Here is a 20,010-nt window from a genome sequence, read left to right as displayed (position 1 = left end):
GAATGGCAGTCTCGTAATATCCCCTCCATCTCACAGAACGGGATACATCTCCTGATGATCTGATCAGCTCCCTGTCTAAACAAATATGGTTCATCCCACATATACCACTTCACCTCATGCAGAAACTTCTTCTTTTGAGCGGATGTCAAATTAAGCGGCATTATATTGCTGACAAGATAGTTTACAATATCTGCAAACCATGGTTCTTCCTCCTGAATTGCAAACAACTGCTCATCCGGAAAAGATTCATTGATTAACGTCCTATCTTGTGAAGTAGAATTGGGATTCTCCAACCTAGAGAGATGGTCAGCTACTTCATTCTCGGTACCTTTTCTATCTTTAATCTCTAACTCAAATTCCTGAAGTAAAAGCACCCAACGAATGAGTCTCGGCTTCGAATCCTTCTTAGAAACCAGATAGCGAATAGCTGCATGATCAGTGAATACTGTTACTTTCGTACCAAGCAGATAAGATCGAAATTTCTCAAAGCCAAAGACTATAGCCAAAAGCTCCTTCTCAGTAGTGGTGTAGTTCAATTGGGCCCCATTTAAAGTCTTACTCGCATAGTAGACCACATGGAAGAGATTTTTCTTGCGCTGTCCCAGAACTGCACCTACCGCGTAGTCACTCGCATCACACATCATCTCAAACGGTTCTGTCCAATCTGGTGCTGTAATAACTGGTGCCGTGATCAAACTCTCCTTGAGAGTCTCGAATGCTGCCAAACATTCATCATCAAATTTGAAAGGCACACCTTTCTCAAGTAAATTGCACAACGGCTTAGATATCTTTGAAAAGTCCTTGATGAATCGCCGATAAAAACCCGCATGACCGAGAAAACTACGGATTCCTTTCACCGAATTAGGTGGGGGAAGATTTTCAATGACTCCCACCTTGGCCTTGTCCACCTCCAGACCTTTGCTAGAGACCTTATGCCCAAGGATAATGCCTTCACGCACCATAAAATGACATTTCTCCCAATTAAGCACCAAATTAGTTTCCACGCATCTTTTGAGTACGGCGCGCAGATTATTCAAACATTCATCATATGAGTGTTCAAAGACGGAGAAGTCATCCATGAACACTTCGACATTATTTCCAATCATGTCAGAGAATATAGCCATCATACATCTCTGAAAGGTGGCCGGGGCGCCACATAACCCAAACGAAACTCTATGAAAAACAAATGTGCCAAATGGACAAGTGAAGGTAGTCTTTTCCTGATCCTCTGGTGCAATACAAATCTGATTATACCCGGAATAACCATCCAGAAGACAAAAATACTCATGTCCCGCCAATCTGTCAAGCATTTGATCAATGAATGGGAGAGGGAAGTGATCCTTCCTTGTGGCTTTGTTCAATTTTCTATAATCCATGCATACTCTCCATCCTGTAACTGTTCGAGTAGGGATGAGCTCATTCTTTTCATTTGCGACCACAGTGATACCTCCTTTCTTAGGTACACATTGCACGGGGCTCACCCACGAGCTGTCAGAAATAGGATAAATGATGCCTGCATCTAGCCATTTCAGAATTTCTTTCTTCACCACCTCCTTCATGATCGGGTTCAGTCTTCGCTGCTGTTCCACAGTTGGCTTACTACCTTCCTCTAACAGAATTTTATGCATACAATATGAAGGACTTATCCCCTTAATGTCTGCTATGGTCCATCCTATAGCCGATTTGAATTCTCTCAAAATCCTTAAGAGCTTGTCTTCCTCACTACCTGAAAGGTCAGCTGAAATAATAACAGGTAACGTAGATGAATCACCTAAAAAATATACCTCAAGTGTTCAGGTAATGGTTTGAGCTCCAAGGTAGGTGCTTCCTCTATTGATGGTTTGAGCTTCCTTAAGAGATTCAAATGGTATGTCGAGCTTTCGCTTCCATGGAGAAGCGTTCAGATATTGTAATTGCTCGTTGCTATCTTCATCATCGCTGTCAAAATCCCCCACTAAGGCCTTTTCCAATGCATCAGACATTAGCATGTGATCGAGTTCCGAAGTAACTACGGAATCAATCATATCCACTTTTAAACACTCCTCATCTTCTGTAGGGAATTTCATTGCCTTGAATACGTTGAAGGTCACATCCTGATCTTGGACCCGCATAGTAAGTTCCCCTTTTTGCACATCTATCAAGGTACGGCCAGTAGCCAAGAAAGGCCTCCCCAAGATTATGGGAATCTTCTTATCTTCCTCAAAATCCAGAATAACAAAATCTGCAGGAAAGAAGAGCTTATCCACCTTGACGAGCACATCCTCAACTATACCCCTTGGGTAAGTAATGGAACGGTCCGCCAATTGTAGCGACATGTATGTGGGTTTTGGATCAGGCATATCCAGCTTTTTAAAGATCGACAAGGGCATCAGATTAATGCTTGCTCCCAAATCACAAAGGCACTTGTCAAAAGTTAGATTGCCAATGGTGCAAGGAATGGTGAAGCTTCCTGGATCTTTCAGTTTTGGTGGTAACTTTTGTTGCAGAACCGCGCTGCATTCTTCCGTGAGAGCAACGGTTTCAAGGTCATCCAGTTTCACCTTCCTTGAAAGAATAGTCTTCATAAACTTCGCATAACTAGGCATTTGTTCCAGCGCCTCAGCGAAAGGTATATTGATGTGAAGTTTCTTGAACACCTCCAGAAACTTCCCGAACTGTCTATCCAGCTTTTGTTGCTGCAATCTCTTAGGAAAAGGTGGTGGAGGATAGAGCTGTTTCTCCCCTGTATTAGCCTCAGGCAGAGTGTGTTCAACAGTAGTCTTCTTTGGTTCCGCCACTTTCTCCTTTTGCTTAGATTCTTCATCTCTAACTTCAGCTTCGACTTCTTTTGCCTTTTCAGCATCAGCTACTTTTCCAGACCTTAAGGCAATAGCCTTGACTTGCTCTTTAGCTTCCTTCCTGCCTGGTACTTCCGTGTCACTGGGAAGAGTGCCAGGTTGACGATTGAGCACTGCATTGGCTAATTTACCGATTTGATTTTCCAAGGTCTTGATAGAAACCGCCTGACTCTTGCACAACAGCTTAAGTTCCTCAAAATCAGCACTAGTAGGTGCAGCTGCACTTCCCTGTTGAGGATATGATTGCCTTGTAGCATACTGCTGTGGTTGCTGGAATCCAGGTGGGTTAAACTGTTTACTCACTCCTTGCTGATATGGTGGCTGAATAGCATTCTGATTATTTCCCCAGCTGAAATTTGGATAATTTCTGTTGTTAGGATGATAGGTCGCTGGCACAGGCTGCTATTATCGCTGATAATTATTCACATACTGAACAGATTCGTTGACAAGAGAACACTGATCCGTAGCATGAGAACCTGCACAAAGCTCACAAACCATAGCTATTTGATTAACTCCATACGTAGCCAAAGAATCAACCTTCATTGATAGCGCTTGGAGCTGGGCTGCAATAGCGGTGGCTGCAATAGCGGTGGCTGCATCAACTTCCAGAATACCTGCGACCTTGCCTGACGTCATCCTCTGAGTTGGGTTTTGATGCTCGTTTGCAGCCATTGTCTCTATAAGATTATACGCCTCAGTATAGCTTTTAGCCCATAAGGCGCCTCCAGCTGCTGCATCGAGCATGGGCCGAGATTGGGCCCCCAAACCATTATAAAAACCAGTGATTACCATCCAATCCGGCATTCCATGATGTGGACATTTTCTCAACATTTCCTTGTAGCGTTCCCAAGCCTCACACATAGATTCTGTAGGTTGCTGCGCAAACTGAGTAAGAGCACTCCTCATAGCAGCAGTCTTTGCCATTGGATAAAACTTCACCAGAAACTTTTGCGCAAGATCTTGCCACGTAGTGATGGACCCAGCTGGTTCAGAATGTAACCAGTCTTTAGCCTTATCCCTCAGTGAGAATGGGAAAAGCCTCAACTTGATAGCCTCATCAGTCATGCCATTATACTTAAAAGTGCTGCAGATCTCGACAAAATTCCTTATGTGCATGTTGGGGTCTTCAGTTGCCGCTCCTCCAAAAGAAACAGAATTCTGCACCATCTGAATAGTGCCCGGCTTGATTTCAAAGGTGTTAGCTTGAATAGCCGGATGAAGGATGCTTGACTGAATGTCATCAATTTTAGGTTGAGAAAAATCCATAAGAGCTGGATCAGCTTGAACAATACGATCTCCCATGTTTACTGGTTCTTTCTGCTCAGTTCCTGAATCCGAATCCTCAAAATCTAACTTCTCCGGAGTATCAAGAACTTCGTCTTTCTCCTCAGCTGTATCTAAGGTCCTCTTGCGAGCACGAGAACGAGTTTGCATAAACGCTTGCTAAAGTACCTGAAACACAACCGAAAAGAGTAATTAACTACTACGTCCTAATCACTGAGTCCTAATGACCAATGATTATGATGAATTATGAATCTAAGTTGTAAAGGTTATCAAAATTCGTTATAAGGACACGAATCCAGAATGACGGGATATTTGAAATCAATGCTTCTGTCGTGTTGGTTCATGTAATGGTTGTAATAGAAACGAAAATAAAAGACTGAAAGGGGAAGGAGTATAAAGGGATATAAAGTAAATAGAGTTGAGAAGTGATAAGAGAGTTAGGTATGGGAAATCCTAAGAAACCCTTAAAATAAATATAGAGAAGTGTGTCATCATCAGCGCGATGGTGACTGATCATGAGATAAATTAAAGGTTTGAAGGCGTAAGCGATACGTATAGTTAATTCCCTTGAAGTTGAGAGTATTCGATGAAACTTTGATATAGATTGATGGATTAAGAAGGAAACACGGATGGACTGAGGAGACAGGATAACAAGAATTTAGGAAAATGGGATGAAGGAAGTGACCTTCAAAAATATGAAGTGTATGTAACACCTGTGGCTTGATGCCCAAAAGGGAGACTCTAGGTATAAAAGGTATTCCAACATTGAGATGACTGTTGGGATAAATAACAGAGGTAAACGAATAGTTAGAACTGAGAAGTTCACGTTGAACACGACCAATATCTTCCAGAACATCCCTGTTATCATTACCAAATCAGGCAAGAAAAGTGGATAACCGTTGTTATCTTTTGGAGGCCATATGGATTGACCTCATTTTAAATAAGGATATTATTATTAAATTAGGCATAGACTATCGAGGTGAGAATGATTGAATAAGATAATCTATCAAGGATATATGACTTGATTTATCCATGGAAGAGTGTAAGTATTTTTTAAAGGTGGAATTAAGGATATAACTACGATAACTTGAGATGAGCCCTAGGGGAATGCATAAAGGTTGTCATTTCACCCTTAATAGGGACATTATGAGTTTGGGTAGTATGGAATGAAGGATTAAAGTAACAACAACCTTTAAGGATCAGTGGAGAAATTTTTCAGAAGTATATAGACAATGATTCTGGTATTAGTAAATGGTATCTTGATATGCCCTGTGCCTAGGGTGTACCAGATGAAGGATTTAAGGATAATCTTAGAGGTTTTACAAGGAGAAAGGTAATATTCAAAGTTCTTAAGGATAGAAATTTTGATGAAGGAAATATGACGTAATTATAATAATGCCAGGTGGGGCACGTGTTGAACCACAAGAAAGTATAGATCGATCAAATGAGGGTCGAGATTGGTGAAAACAAGAAGGACCCAAGATAAGAGACGTCCTAAGTATGATCGAGAGTCAGTCGTGGCAATGTTCACATCTAAAGACTAAGGCAATGACTTATGGAAAAATGGTGATTTTTTTCCTCACTGGGACTTAAGAGAAGCATTTTCACATAAGCAGTGATTGAAATGAGGTAGAAAATTTAGTTGGAGATGGTTAAAATGATATTGATTGTAAGGAAATTTTACTATCAGGAAAGGCCAAAGAGGTGGCCAACACTTTAAATGTAAGAGGACAATTATCGGCGCTCGTGCCAGAGGAATACAGTGGTAATGGTTAATTCCGTGAAGGTTGTATTATGGCGTGAAATATTGACATTCCTTCTGATGACTGTGCGGTACTCAACCGTAATAGTAGTTTGGTAAAGATTTAATTCATGTAATCGCCGTGAGCGGGCTTTCTATCTTAGAAGGTCCTATCTTGAGATAAGCCAGGAGCATGTTACGAAAGGACTAAATGAACCTTTGAGCTTCATGTCTCCCAGTAAAGAAATATGGTTAGTAATGGTATTAGCCTGCTATCGTTGCTTTGATTGAAACTCTTCTGCAATTTTATCTGCTTCATGTCATGTATGTACGTCAGGATCTGGAGTGTTCTTCATGAATTATGAATGGTGATTATGTTAACTCCTTAGAAGAATTTGATACGACAGGTATGGACTCCCTATGGTTAGCTATTAAGATTCCAAGGAAAACGAATGACGACAGTAGGTCAGTGGTGGACCCTAGTAATGCAGCAACGATTCTTTGAATAATGAGCCTATTACAACCGTGAGAGTTGTAGTGTAATGGATGTTGAGATTGGGTACCACTAATCGGGTTGTGGTGATGTATATGTTATCATTAATAGACTAATTAAGTCGATTATTTACCTATTGAATACTTATTCCTTCTTATGAATAGAGAGTCGTATTACTATACGAGGAAGGTTGCGATGCAAGCATAGAATTCTAATAACGATGATGTCTAGAATGAAATCCCAGATTCGATTTTCGATGTCGAGGGAGTTTCAAAGGTGATAGTGTATAAGCTCGAGCAAGAGCATGGGTCCATAGAATGATGGACAAAATAGCAAAAAAAAATATTTAGGCATGTGAAATGCGATGCTATTATACTTGATGTTGATTTATATACATATATGTTTTGTTCTCCTATGATAAACCTCTAAAGTTCAGAGGTCGATTCCAAGCCAGATATTTTGTGGCAGTATATTTTTTATATATATACAATTCTCTTCAATTCGTTCTTTTCTCTCCTTTTCATTTCATATAAGCTGAGAAGAACAACCCTTACAGAAGGGGATGTATTGCCCAATGACTATCTATCTGTGTGATAGAATCCTAGTAGGATACCATCTATTGTTTAATTGCTTGTCAAGTACTAAAGGCTGGCCACCTTCTGTACTAACTATGCAATGTAACAAGTGTTCATGATCATAGTGATCTCTCAATAAATTCTTTTACTTCTATATGAAGGACCAAGCTTTCGAAGATGGAGGCATCTAGAGAGGAAGTAGTATCAGTGCGGTGGTATTCCGAATCTAACGCGTTCGTGATACTAAGGTTGACGCGGTTATTAAAAGGTTATAGAATACTAACGAGCAAAAGTGTAACCAGTATAGTATTATGTACGGAAGATAGTAATGACTACGAACAAGAAAAGAAGGAGTATTGAGAAGCAAAAGCTATAGTGCTAGAAGATATTATGAGAGTCTGTGTAATAGACTTGAAAGAATTTGGAATGATCATTTATCGCGGATTGAGTTTTCTTACGACAATAGATCATATGTCATTATCGAGATGTCGCCTTATGAGATCCTTGAGGGAAGACAATGTCGATCTCCCTTATGTTAGGATAAAGTTGTAGAGCGCAAGATGCTCGGACCCGCAGTAGTCCAAAGGACCAAGGATATAATAGATCTAATCAGAGGACGGCTGGTAATAGCCCAAGATGGACATAAGAAGTATATTGATTTGACACGAAATGAAAAAGTGTAGGAAGTAGGGGACCTAGTGCTGTTATAGGTATTCCCTTGGAAATGATGGCTGTGGTTCGGAAAGAAAGGAAAGCTAGGCCCACGAATTGTTGGACCCTTGGATATATTAAGTCGTATTGGGAAGTTAACATATGAGCTAGCCATACCCCGAACCTTAGCAAGTTCATAACGTGTTCCCTGTATCGATGTTAAGGAAGTGTAATCCGGATGCCAGACAAATAGGGGCATATGAGTGCATAGACATGCAACCAGGCGTAACCTATATGGAGTAACCGGGAAGGGTTATAGATCAAAAATGGACAAGTGCTTAGAAGAAGGGTTATCATGCTAGTCAGGGTTTGTGGCAAAACCACAATGTGGGAAAATTGACTTGAGAGTTAGAAAGTGCAATGCTAAGAAAGTATCCCTATTCATTTTCTATCTGATTCCGGGACGGAATCCTTTTAAGGAGGGGAGACTGTAATAACCCCAAAAAAATTTGGACTTTTTGTAAACCTTATGAATAGTGATTTTGCTGATTATGCTGAATAAGAAAACTTTTCATGCCTCACTTTGTAGAGGTTCTTTTATTGTTATTCTGAGATCTTATTAGTACTCTATATGGTATATAAGTGTATGTAAAGATCGTCAGAATCCAAATTCGAACACTTTGATTTTTTCCCGAAAATCCACCAGATACCGAAAGAATTGAGTATAAGGTAACGGGATTAAAAGAATTTAAATTCAAGGATTATAAGAGGGGATCATAAAAAGGAATATAATGTATTGAGAAAGGTTAAGGGAACCCAAGTAATAAGATCCCGGGTATGATCCCTCAAATGATAAACGAGAACGAAAGTTAAGCGAACTGTATAACAGATCAGCGATCATTAGCCAAGTGATTAGGAGTTAATAAAAGGGGTTAGTGGATGATGATGTCATCACACCAACAAGAGAAGGACAAGTGTAACAAGATGACATAGAAGGATGACATAAGCATGACCAAAAAGGGAAGGAATTGTTGGTTGATTTTAAGCCATTCATTTTTTTACCATGGTAAAAGGTTAATTAACAAAACAAAAAGGGAAAGCAACCAAGCAAACATCATCTTCTCCCCCCTCATTCTTTGCTCTCGGCTTTTCCATGAAAAGCAAAGGAGAAATTTTCAAAACTCAAGCTACACACCTTCAAAAATTAAGAGGTTTATTTCCTTAGCTTCCATAATTCATGAATTAGTTATGTTATGAGTTTGAAGCCAAGATTCCAAGGTTTACTAAGCCAATCAATTCATCAAAGTTCTTGGAGAATAGTGTTTTCAAGAAACTAACTTTGTGTTTTCTTATGTTTTCTTCAAGATCCAAGCTTAGTAGAGATAGTTAGGGGTTACTTAAGGCTTCCTAAGTGATTCTACATTCTCCAAGGAAGGTATAACTTCTCAAACCCTTAATCTTAAGTTTTGTTGGTTTGGATTTCATGATGTTTAGATAATGGGTTAAGTGTAATGGGTGTGTACTCATGTTTAGAGCTTGTTATGAGTAGTATAGTTCATGAGAAGCATGATGCTTGTGTGTTTAAAGTTTGGTTGGGTTTGTAGTGATTGGATTTTAATTGAGGTGTTGATGATTGTTAATGGAGGAGTAGTAGTTTAAATGTTTAAGCATGAATTGAACCTTATTTGATTTAGTAGTTTGGTTGAATTTGAAGATAGTATGATATTGGATTAAATTGAGATTTTTGGGCTTATTATGATTGAAATCAGTAGCATTGATGTGTATCTTGAATTGTTGTTGATTGGTAGTTGGATTGATATGATTTGGAATGGTAAAATTTGGGAAATCGCGTAAACATAGCCGTCGTAATGCCCGATTTACCTTAGACTGTTTTGTTCTTAACTTCAGGACCCGTGAACTCACTGTTAGATTCTGACCATTGCCATGTTTAGATAGTTCATGTTACGAGCTTCTTTTTGATATGTGGTTCGTTTGAATCCGATGTACGGTTTAGAAGAAACGACCGTTTTAAGTAACGGCATTTCGCGAACAAACCATTACCCCTCGCCTTACTTTAAAACCTTGGTTAAGGCCCTTAAATGACTAATTGGAGTATGAACCAATTATGTAAAGTGGATTAGGCAGTTGGTAGGGTACTCGCAAAAGAATCGCCTTAAAATTCTTAATGGTTAATTTATTAAAAATGGTGGAGCCGAGGGTACTCGAATAACTTATGTGATTCGTTAAGCGTAGAAGTGACCATAAGCGAACGTTAGGGTTCAAATGGTCAAAGTCTAGTTTCTTAAGCGACCGGGGTTTAATTCCGACTTATATTGTTGTTCATAGGTTATCGGACCCACTCTAAGCTTAAGTCTATCCGGGAACACTCAGGCAAGTTTTCTACCTGTTATACTGTTGTTGTGATGTAAATATATGTATATGCATTATCTTGTGATAAGTGCATGATTGTTATTAGCAAATTTTGCGATATATTGGAGCATGCTGATATGGTATATAAGCATGTATATTTCGTAATCTTGATATCTAATTGTTGATTCAATTGCTTATAAGTTGCATAATACCTATGCTAGAGATAAGCAGTAGTTGCATATACCCTTAGTATAGTGGACCCAAAGGTGAACATTTTTCTAAACCGGGAGTCAATGTTCCCGAGTGTTATGGATTAAAACTAATATATATAATTGCTGTATTTAATACTAAGGAACGTGAGCTCCAAGGCTCGATTTGACTGCTCTTGTGTTTCGTGACTCAATCCGCCTTAACAAGATGCCTACGTACCTTGCTGATTGCCAAGGATCAAGTCAAAAAACGTAGTTCTGATTGGTGGGGGTGAGACCCCTTATATAGATGTTGGTGGTCCTTGAATTGGACTTGGTATAGGAGACTTGGTGGACAAGCCTCTGAATTAGGATAGACTTAGGAGTCCTAGGAAGTAGGAAGCTGATTCCTTATTTGTTGATCAGGGCTGAAAAATAAGCCTAATTCGACCAGGATTTTCTTATACTTCCTCGTCGAATGGGTCTGTAATTTATTAATTTCTTGCATATATTTGATTTGGGCCCTAAGTCTGGGCTGGATTTTTTCCAATCTCAAATTTGAGCCTAAGATTTGGGCCTGAATTTTTTTATGGGTACCTTATTTTTGACCCTGGGCCTTTTCCAAACCAGGCCTTTACCTTGGGCCTTCCCCTTTTTTGACTGGCTTTTTGTATTAGGCCCCTTACTTTTAACTGGGCTTCTTTGGTCCACCCTAAATTGGTCTTTAATTTGGGGCCATTTAATTTTCTGCTAATTGGGCCCTTTTCTGGGCTTACCTCTTTTTGGGTTGATCTTTGCCCTAAACCTGGGCTAGATTTATGAAACCTTGTATTGGGTTTCAACTTGGGCCCTTCTGGGCTTTGATCTTTAATTGGGCACTTAGTATTGACCCTGGGCTTGATTTATTGATCCCTATACTGGGTTTTTTTCTAACTCAAGTAGGATTAGGCCTTATTTTTGGGCCTTCATTTATCCAAATCCTTTTTGGATTTGGGACTTATTTCTGGTTTTTGAAGATAATACTCATATATATTTTCTTCCAGTTTTTGGACCCCGGGTGCTGGGCTTTGAATATTTGGGGCCCTTATCTGGGCTTGACATACTTCCAGGCCCAACAAGTTTTAACCTTTTTTTTCTTTGAATTGGGCCTTTTTATAGGGCTTTCATATCATGCATCTAATTTAACTGCCATGCCAAAGAGATTCAAACATATTTCGAAAAATTCTCTGAGCTTCAAAAATTGTTTGGGATTCATCCCTTACACAAGTCTTAATAAACTTCATAATAAGACATATAAATCCTAAGCAAAGCTTCAAGGTGCTTTTCAACCTACTCTCCATCATGACAAGTGAGAATCGTATCCAACTGCCCTACACATAGTAAACCTTCAGGTTTTGTGCATGCTAAGTTCTCGGGACTTCAAAACCATCCATAGTCTCCAGCTTGTAGGTTCCTCTACCCTGAACACTCTTGACTCTGTACGGCCCTTCCCAATTCGGGGCAAGCTTCCCTTTTTGTCCTACACCAGATGCTTCTATCTTCCTCAAAACTAGATCGCCTTGTTTAAAAAACCTTTCTTTAACCCTTAGGTTGTAGTAGAATGAAGCCTTTTTCTGATATTCTACTATCTTTGTATGTGCCCTATCTCGCACTTCATCGATCAGATCCAGGGCTAACCTCTGCCCTTCCTCATTTTCTTCTACGTTGAAAGCCTGAATCCTTGGAGAGGAATGTGATATCTCCACGGGAACTACTGCTTCCGCCCCATATGCCAACATGAAAGGAGTTGCATCTGTCGTGACTCTACAAGTAGTCCTGTAGGCCCATAATATTGGAAGTATCTCATCTACCCAATTATTTCTTGACTTCTCGATCCTCTTCTTTAGTCCATCCAGGATTATCCGATTTGCTACCTCCGCTTGCCCATTGGCTTGCGGGTGAGCCACAGAGGTGAACCGTAACTCAATTTCATTTTCTTCGCAATACTTCTTGAATTCCTCGTTGTTGAATTGTGTTCCATTGTCAGTGACGAGGATACGGGGAATTCCATATCGGCACATAATGTTTTCCCACAGGAATTGTGCAACCTGCTTAGTTGTGATTTTGGCCAAAGGTTTGGCTTCGATCCACTTGGTGAAATAATCAATGGCTACAATCAGAAACTTCCTTTGTGCTGTGGCCATAGGAAAAGGCCCTAGAATATCCATCCCCCACATAGCAAAGGGAATAGGTGAGTTGATAGAGGTCAGCATCTCGGGGGGTTGTCTGGCGACTGGTGCATGCTTCTGACAACGATCACACTTCTTTACATATTCTTTGGCATCAGCCATCATTTCTGGCCAATAGAAGCCTAAACGAGTTATCTTATGAGCCAAGGCCCTGCCCCCCAAGTGTTGCCCACAAATACCTCCATGCACTTCCTCAAGAGCTAAGCGTGCCTCATCGGGCCTGAGACACCTCAAGTAAGGAACCACGAAAGATCTTTTATATAGAATCCCATCTATCAAAGAGTACCTTAGTGCTCGAACAGTTAACTTCCGTGCCTCAATTGTATCGCTTGGCAACCAACCGGTCTGAATGTGAGCCTTGATGGGATCAATCCATGACGTCCCCAAGCCTACGGGAGCCACAAGCTTAATATCTATGCTTCGTGTCTTCAAAACACGGAAGTACACACTTCCTGAACTTTCTTCAATCTCAGATGAAGCAAACTTTGATAGCGCATCTGCTTTAGCATTTTCTTCCCTCGGAATGTGTTCAACATGGCATTCATTAAATTGGGTCATCACAGCCCTTACTAGGCGAACATACTTTGCCATCGTATCATCCCTTGCTTCAAATTCTCCCTTTACCTGGGATATGATCAACTTCGAGTCTCCACGGACCTTTAAGTTTTTGACTCTAAGTGTCCCAGCTAGACCAAGGCCAGCAATCAGGGCTTCATACTCTGCCTCATTGTTTGTGGTTGGGAAGTCTAGCTTCATGGCATACTCAATTAAGAATCCATCAGGGCTTTGCAAAACCAACCCTGCTCCACTGGAATTTGTTTTTGATGCTCCATCAAAATAGAGAACCCAATATTCTTTCTCCTTGTCCCCATTGTCGACTCCCTTGTCTTGAGGTGTGGTATCTTCCTGCCCCCCGACTTCTTGGTTGGGTATGGTACATTCCACCACGAAGTCAGCTAGTGCCTGGGCTTTTATGGCCATACGTGGCTTATACTTGAGATCGAACTCTCCCAACTCTATTGCCCACTTAATCAGTCTCCCACTTGCCTTGGGACTGTGAATGATATTTCTCAGTGGCTGATTTGTTAGCACTTCAATTTGGTGAGCTTGAAAATAAGGACGCAGCTTTCTTGAAGCCATTACCAAGGCTAAAGCGAATTTCTCAATGGCTGAATAATTCAACTCAGCACCATGCAAAATTTTGCTGACATAGTATACGGGTTTCTGGACTTTCAGTTCCTCCTTAACCAACACCGCGCTCAAGGCGCTTTCTGAAACAGCCAAGTACAAGAATAAAACTTCACCCAGGACTGGCTTGGCCAACAACGGGGCCTGGCCCATATACTTCTTTAACTCTTCAAATGCCTTCTGATTTTCCTCACTCCATACAAAGTCTTTAATGTTCTTTAATGACTTGAAGAATGACAAGCACTTGTCTTCTGACTTGGAGATGAATCGTCCTAGCGCAGCGACCCTTCCTGTGAGCTTCTGGACATCCTTGATGGTTTTTGGTGGTTCCATGTCCAGGATCGCCTTGATTTTATCGGGGTTAGCCTCAATTCCCCTTTTTGAGACCATCAATCCCAAGAATTTTCCAGATCCTACTCCGAAAGCACACTTCGTAGGATTCAACATCATCTTGTGGTACCTCAGGACCTCAAAAGCTTCCCTCAAATGGGTTATGTGATCAGTCTTTACTAGACTCTTGACTAACATGTCATCAACATAGACTTCCATTGTCTTACCAATAAGATCCTTAAAAATTTTGTTTACCAACCTTTGATAGGTTGCTCCTGCATTTTTGAGACCAAACGCCATAACAAGATAACAATAAACACCAAAGTCAGTGATAAATGATACCTTTGGAATGTCATCCTTATGCATTTTGATCTGGTTGTATCCGCTAAACCCATCCATGAAACTCAGCATTTCATGTCCAGCGGTGGCATCAATCAAAGTATCAATTCTAGGCAGCGGAAAACAGTCTTTGGGGCATGCATCATTCAGATCAGTGAAGTCTATACACATCCTCCACTTTCCATTAGCCTTCTTCACCATTACAGGGTTTGCTAACCACTCCGGAAATTGAATCTCCTCAATGAAACCAGCCTCTAAGAGCTTTTCCACTTCCTGCTTTATAGCCTCTTGTCTTTCCGGGGCAAAATTTCTTTTCTTTTGTTTTACTGTCTTCCGGCTTGGATCCACGTTTAACTTGTGAGTAATTAACTCCGGGTCTATGCCTGGCATATCAGCTGCTGACCATGCAAACACATCACTACTTTCTTGCAAAAATTTCACTAACTTCCCTCTAAGGGGCTCCTCTAATGTGGCTCCAATGAAAGTCATCCTCTCAGGATTCTTGGGATCTAAAGGAACCGAAACCAATTCTTCTGCTGGCCTTCCTCTATTCTCATCATTTTCTCGAACATCCATATCTTCAATAGGAAGAACCTGCCCCCCGACTCCATCTGCCCTCAAAGAGGCCACATAACAGCTTCTAGCCATTTTTTGATCTCCTCTCTCTTCTCCAATCCCGTTTCGGGTGGGAAACTTCATGATTGAATGGTAGGAAGAGGGGACTGCCTTGAAGGCATGTATCCCTGTTCTCCCCATGATAGCATTATAAGTTGAACTAGCCTTTACCACCACGAAATCCAGCATCTGAGTCGCTTGCCTTGGCTCCGTACCTATGGTGGTTGGCAATTTAATTATCCCTTCCACAGGACATTCTACTCCAGCAAATCCATATATCGGCATGTCGGTTGGTGTCAACTGGGAGTCGTTATACCCCATCCTTAGAAAGGTGTCGTGGAGCAAGATATCCACAGAAGCACCATTATCCACAAGGACCCTCTTAACCGGGCTATTTCCTATTATCGGCGTTATGACCAGCGGGTCGTCATGGGGAAACTTCACACCCTCTAGGTCGGAATCATCAAAAGCCAATGTTACTTCTGTCCTGGCCCTCTTCGGGGCTTCTCCAACAATATGCATAACCTCTCTAGTATATGCCTTTCTGGAATTTTTGGACAATCCAGCAGCAGTTGGACCTCCAAAGATCGTGTTTATCACAGGCCCTCGAGGTCTCGGCCCTCCATAAATGGTGTTTATAACTGGTCCTCTAGGTTGGGGGTTTCGCCCCTGATCGTCTTGGTCCCTCCTACGATCTTCAAAGTTCTTCCTTCCATTATTATTTCTGTCCCCTCCATCTCCAGTATACTTGTTCAATCTTCCTTTTCGAATCAAAAACTCAATTTCATCTTTCAATTGCCTACACTCATCGGTGTCATGGCCAACATCTTTGTGAAACCTGCAATACTTGCTCTTATCTAGCTTGGCTGGATCGGCCTTCAAGGGCTTAGGCCAACGAACATCTCGATCTTTCTCGATCTCCATCAAGATCTGGCTTCTGGGAGCATTCAGCTTAGCGTATTCGGTGAACTTTTGCCCAGGTCCTCCCTTCTTGGGGGTTGAATCAGGGTTTTGTTCGGTTTAGGATACTTATCCTTAGCGATATACTCCAGATCAGTTTTCCGCTTCTTGCCTCCAGTGGGCTCATTACTTACTACGGTCTTCCTCATGCTTTCTTCAACCTTGATATACTTCCCTGCCCTCTCTTGGAGCTGCAACATATTTTCAGGGGGACGTTTGGCCAAGGACATCTTGAAAAACTCATCCCTAGTTCCTTGTTGCAGTGCTATCATAGCTACCTTATCATCAAGGTCTGGGACTTTTAAAGCCTCCTTTGTAAAACGATTCAGGTAATCTCTCAAGGATTCCTTAGCTTCTTGCACAATACTCATAAGAGATGCTGAACTTTTCTCATGGACTTTTCCACTGATGAACTGCTTAATAAAAGCCTGACTTAACTCTCTGAACGATCCAATAGAGTTTGGGGGCAAACGACTGTACCATCTTTGAGCCATACCTGACAGGGTTTGAGGGAAGGCCCGGCACTTTATAGCATCATTCACGGGTTGCAGCAACAGTGCATTAGAGAATGTCCTAACATGATTAGCGGGGTCTCCCGTGCCATCATAGGCTTTGATAGTGGGCATCTTGAATTTCCTTGAGATATGGGCATTCATTATCTCTTCTGTGAAGGGTGGAGTTGGATCATCAGGATCTCCAAGGGGAAGGAGATTGCTTGGATCAGTTCTTGGGACAACAGCCCTTCTTCTTACCGGACCATCCAGGTCTATGACAGGAGGAGGATTTCTCCCCCTAGGAGATATCTCGGGTCTGGTGGCCTGGTGAGCCTCCAAATCACGCCTCAGCCTTTGGATTTCAGCCTCATGAGCCCTGATCCTTTCCTGCACTTCTTGGGGATTCGCCCCTGGGGTGCTTTGGGGGCGTTGCCTTCCATCGGTCATTGGCTCTTTTCCAGGACGCCTCCTTCTCGGGGCCACTTCATCATCCGAAGATTCGGAGTCTCTCTCAGTATAAGGACCAGAAAATTCCCGATCCTCAGGAATAGGACCCAAACCTCGTATATAGGGGGGTGACTGCCCTCGTGCTTCGCCTCGCCTAGCATATCCGCTTCCTCCAACCTCAGGGCGAAGGGGCATCCCATAAGGGGGGTTAGTGGTAACAATAGTTGAATATTCATACCCGACGGGTCGAGAATTCACAGGTATATGTATTTGTTGAACTTGAGGATTCGTACCTTGAATAGTCGGGGGAGTTGTCCCTTGTGGCTGAGGATGAGTTGCCCCTGTCTGGGCTTCCCCCTGAGTAGATGCATAAGTTGAATGGGGAGGAACCTCCACGGTTGATGAAATCACCTGGGTTGTCCTTGATGGTGTTCCCTCCTTCAGAGTGCTGGTTGTTCTCCGTGTTCTCGCCATGGTTGTTGTTTCGTTTGTTCCCACAGACGGCGCCAAATGTTATGGATTAAAACTAATATATATAATTGCTGTATTTAATACTAAGGAACGTGAGCTTCGAGGCTCGATTTGACTGCTCTTGTGTTTCGTGACTCAATCCGCCTTAACAAGATGCCTACGTACCTTGCTGATTGCCAAGGATCAAGTCAAAAAATGTAGTTCTGATTTGTGGGGTGAGACCCCTTATATAGATGTGGGAGTCCTTGAATTGGACTTGGTATAGGAGACTTGATGGACAAGCCTCTGATTTAGGATAGACTTAGGAGTCCTAGGAAGTAGGAAGCTGATTCCTTATCCTTTTAGGTCCCCTTGGGGCTAATCTCTAAGGATTTATATCCTTATCGGGACTCTTTTCAACATTTGATTTGTCCCTTATTAATTAATTACGAAATTAATTAATAATCAGGGCTTTTGGGCCTTTTTTATTCCATTAGGCCTGATCTGGTCCATCAGGCTTAACCTTTCTGGTCTGAATATTATACATCTTATTATTGGGCCTATCAGCCCATTAATTATAAAATCAGGACTTATTTATCCCTATCATTTGCCCCCCAACTTTTGGGAAACATTGATTAGGTTTCGCAGAAGTTAAGTCTATTCATTCCCTTGCAGGGTTTCGTTTTTGCGTAAAGTGTGGAGTGACCTACACGTTTACAACGATTTTTCCTTTTATTCAGGAATTATCTTAATTTCCAGGAATTTTTCCCTAATTTTCTGGGATTTATCCTTAATTTCTAGATTTTTCCCTAATTTTCTGGGATTTATCCTTAATTTCTGGATTTTTCCCTAATTTTCCGGGATTTATCCTTAATTTCTGGATTTTTCCCTAATTTTCCGGGATTTATCCTTAATTTCTGGATTTTTCCCTAATTTTCTGGGATTTATCCTTAATTTCTGGATTTTTCCCTAATTTTCCGGGATTTATCCTTAATTTCTGGATTTTTCCCTAATTTCTGGATTTTTCCCTTAATTTTCTGAAAATATTAACATTTTTCAGAAATTATTTAAGGAATTTCCTTATTTTTCTGGATTTTTTCCCTAATTTCTGGGATTTATCCTTAATTTACTGGATTTATTCCTTATTTCTGAAAATATTAACATTTTTCAGAAATTATTTAAGGAATTTCCTTATTTTTCTGGATTTTTTCCCTAATTTCTGGGATTTATCCTTAATTTTCCGGGATTTATCCTTAATTTCTGGATTTTTCCCTAATTTCTGGATTTTTCCCTTAATTTTCTGAAAATATTAACATTTTTCAGAAATTATTTAAGGAATTTCCTTATTTTTCTGGATTTTTTCCCTAATTTCTGGGATTTATCCTTAATTTACTGGATTTATTCCTTATTTCTGAAAATATTAACATTTTTCAGAAATTATTTAAGGAATTTCCTTATTTTTCTGGATTTTTTTCCCTAATTTCTGGGATTTATCCTTAATTTACTGGATTTATTCCTTATTTCTGAAAATATTAACATTTTTCAGAAATTATTTAAGGAATTTCCTTATTTTTCTGGATTTTTTCCCTAATTTCTGGGATTTATCCTTAATTTTCTGGATTTATTCCTTATTTCTGAAAATATTAACATTTTTCAGAAATTATTTAAGGAATTTCCTTATTTTTCTGGATTTTTTTCCCTAATTTCTGGGATTTATCCTTAATTTTCTGGATTTATTCCTTATTTCTGAAAACATTAACATTTTTCAGAAATTATTTAAGGAATTTCCTTATTTTTCTGGATTTTTTCCCTAATTTCTGGGATTTATCCTTAATTTTCTGGATTTATTCCTTATTTCTGAAAACATTAACATTTTTCAGAAATTATTTAAGGAATTTCCTGATTTTTTTTGTAATTTTCCAGGATTTTTTTTTTCTTCTCTCTTTTTTTTTTTTTTTATGCAGATTTCGACCAGGAATCCATTCGGCCAGGATCCTGGTCGAATTAACCTTCAGTATGCCCTGGTCGATTGAATTTCGAGCAGGTTCTATTCGATCAGGAATCCTGGTCGAATTTCGGCCAGGATTTTCACCCCTTCCTTTTTTTTTTTTTTTTTTTTTTTTTTTTTTTTTTTACAATTTTCGACCAGAAATTTTTCGACCAGGATTTTTGTCCCTTTCGGTCAGGAGTCCTGCTTTTTGACCGAATTAACCTTCATTTGTTGCCCAGGTCGATGCAAATTCGGGCAGGGCTCATTCGACCAGGATTTTATTTGGTTTCCTGGTCGACAGGGTCAAAAACATTCTGCCATTCTTGATCGAATAAAACAGCTATTTTCCCTTTTTCGACCAGAAAAATTTTTTGGTCAGGGTTTGAGGTCGGAATTCTTTGTTTTGACCGAATTAGCCGCCTTTCTTGCCTTGGTCGAAGCAATTTCGAGCAGGATTGTTTCGACATCCGCCTTAACAAGATGCCTACGTACCTTGCTGATTGCCAAGGATCAAGTCAAAAAACGTAGTTCTGATTGGTGGGGGTGAGACCCCTTATATAGATGTTGGTGGTCCTTGAATTGGACTTGGTATAGGAGACTTGGTGGACAAGCCTCTGAATTAGGATAGACTTAGGAGTCCTAGGAAGTAGGAAGCTGATTCCTTATCCTTTTAGATCCCCTTGAGGCTAATCTCTAAGGATTTATATCCTTATCGGGACTCTTTTCAACATCTGATTTCTCCCTTATTAATTAATTACGAAATTAATTAATAATCAGGGCTTTTGGGCCTTTTTTATTCCATTAGGCCTGATCTGGTCCATCAGGCTTAA

The 20,010-nt window shown here is 40.5% G+C and overlaps 1 non-coding gene and 1 pseudogene across 1 annotated transcript; one reads left to right on the top strand and one right to left on the bottom strand.

Moving 5' to 3' along the window:
* Positions 1–20,010, bottom strand: part of LOC141714431 (uncharacterized) — a 149,935-nt pseudogene that overhangs the window by 118,334 nt on the left and 11,591 nt on the right.
* LOC141715412 (small nucleolar RNA R71) lies at positions 3,640–3,746 on the top strand. The gene has a single exon (XR_012572177.1). It is a non-coding gene; the product is annotated as a small nucleolar RNA R71 (small nucleolar RNA).

The sequence above is a fragment of the Apium graveolens genome, chromosome 3, assembly GCF_009905375.1.
Source record: "Apium graveolens cultivar Ventura chromosome 3, ASM990537v1, whole genome shotgun sequence".
NCBI classification, from domain to species: domain Eukaryota; kingdom Viridiplantae; phylum Streptophyta; class Magnoliopsida; order Apiales; family Apiaceae; genus Apium; species Apium graveolens.
Note: the sequence above shows the minus strand (reverse complement) of the source record. Positions and strands in the feature narration are given on the sequence as shown.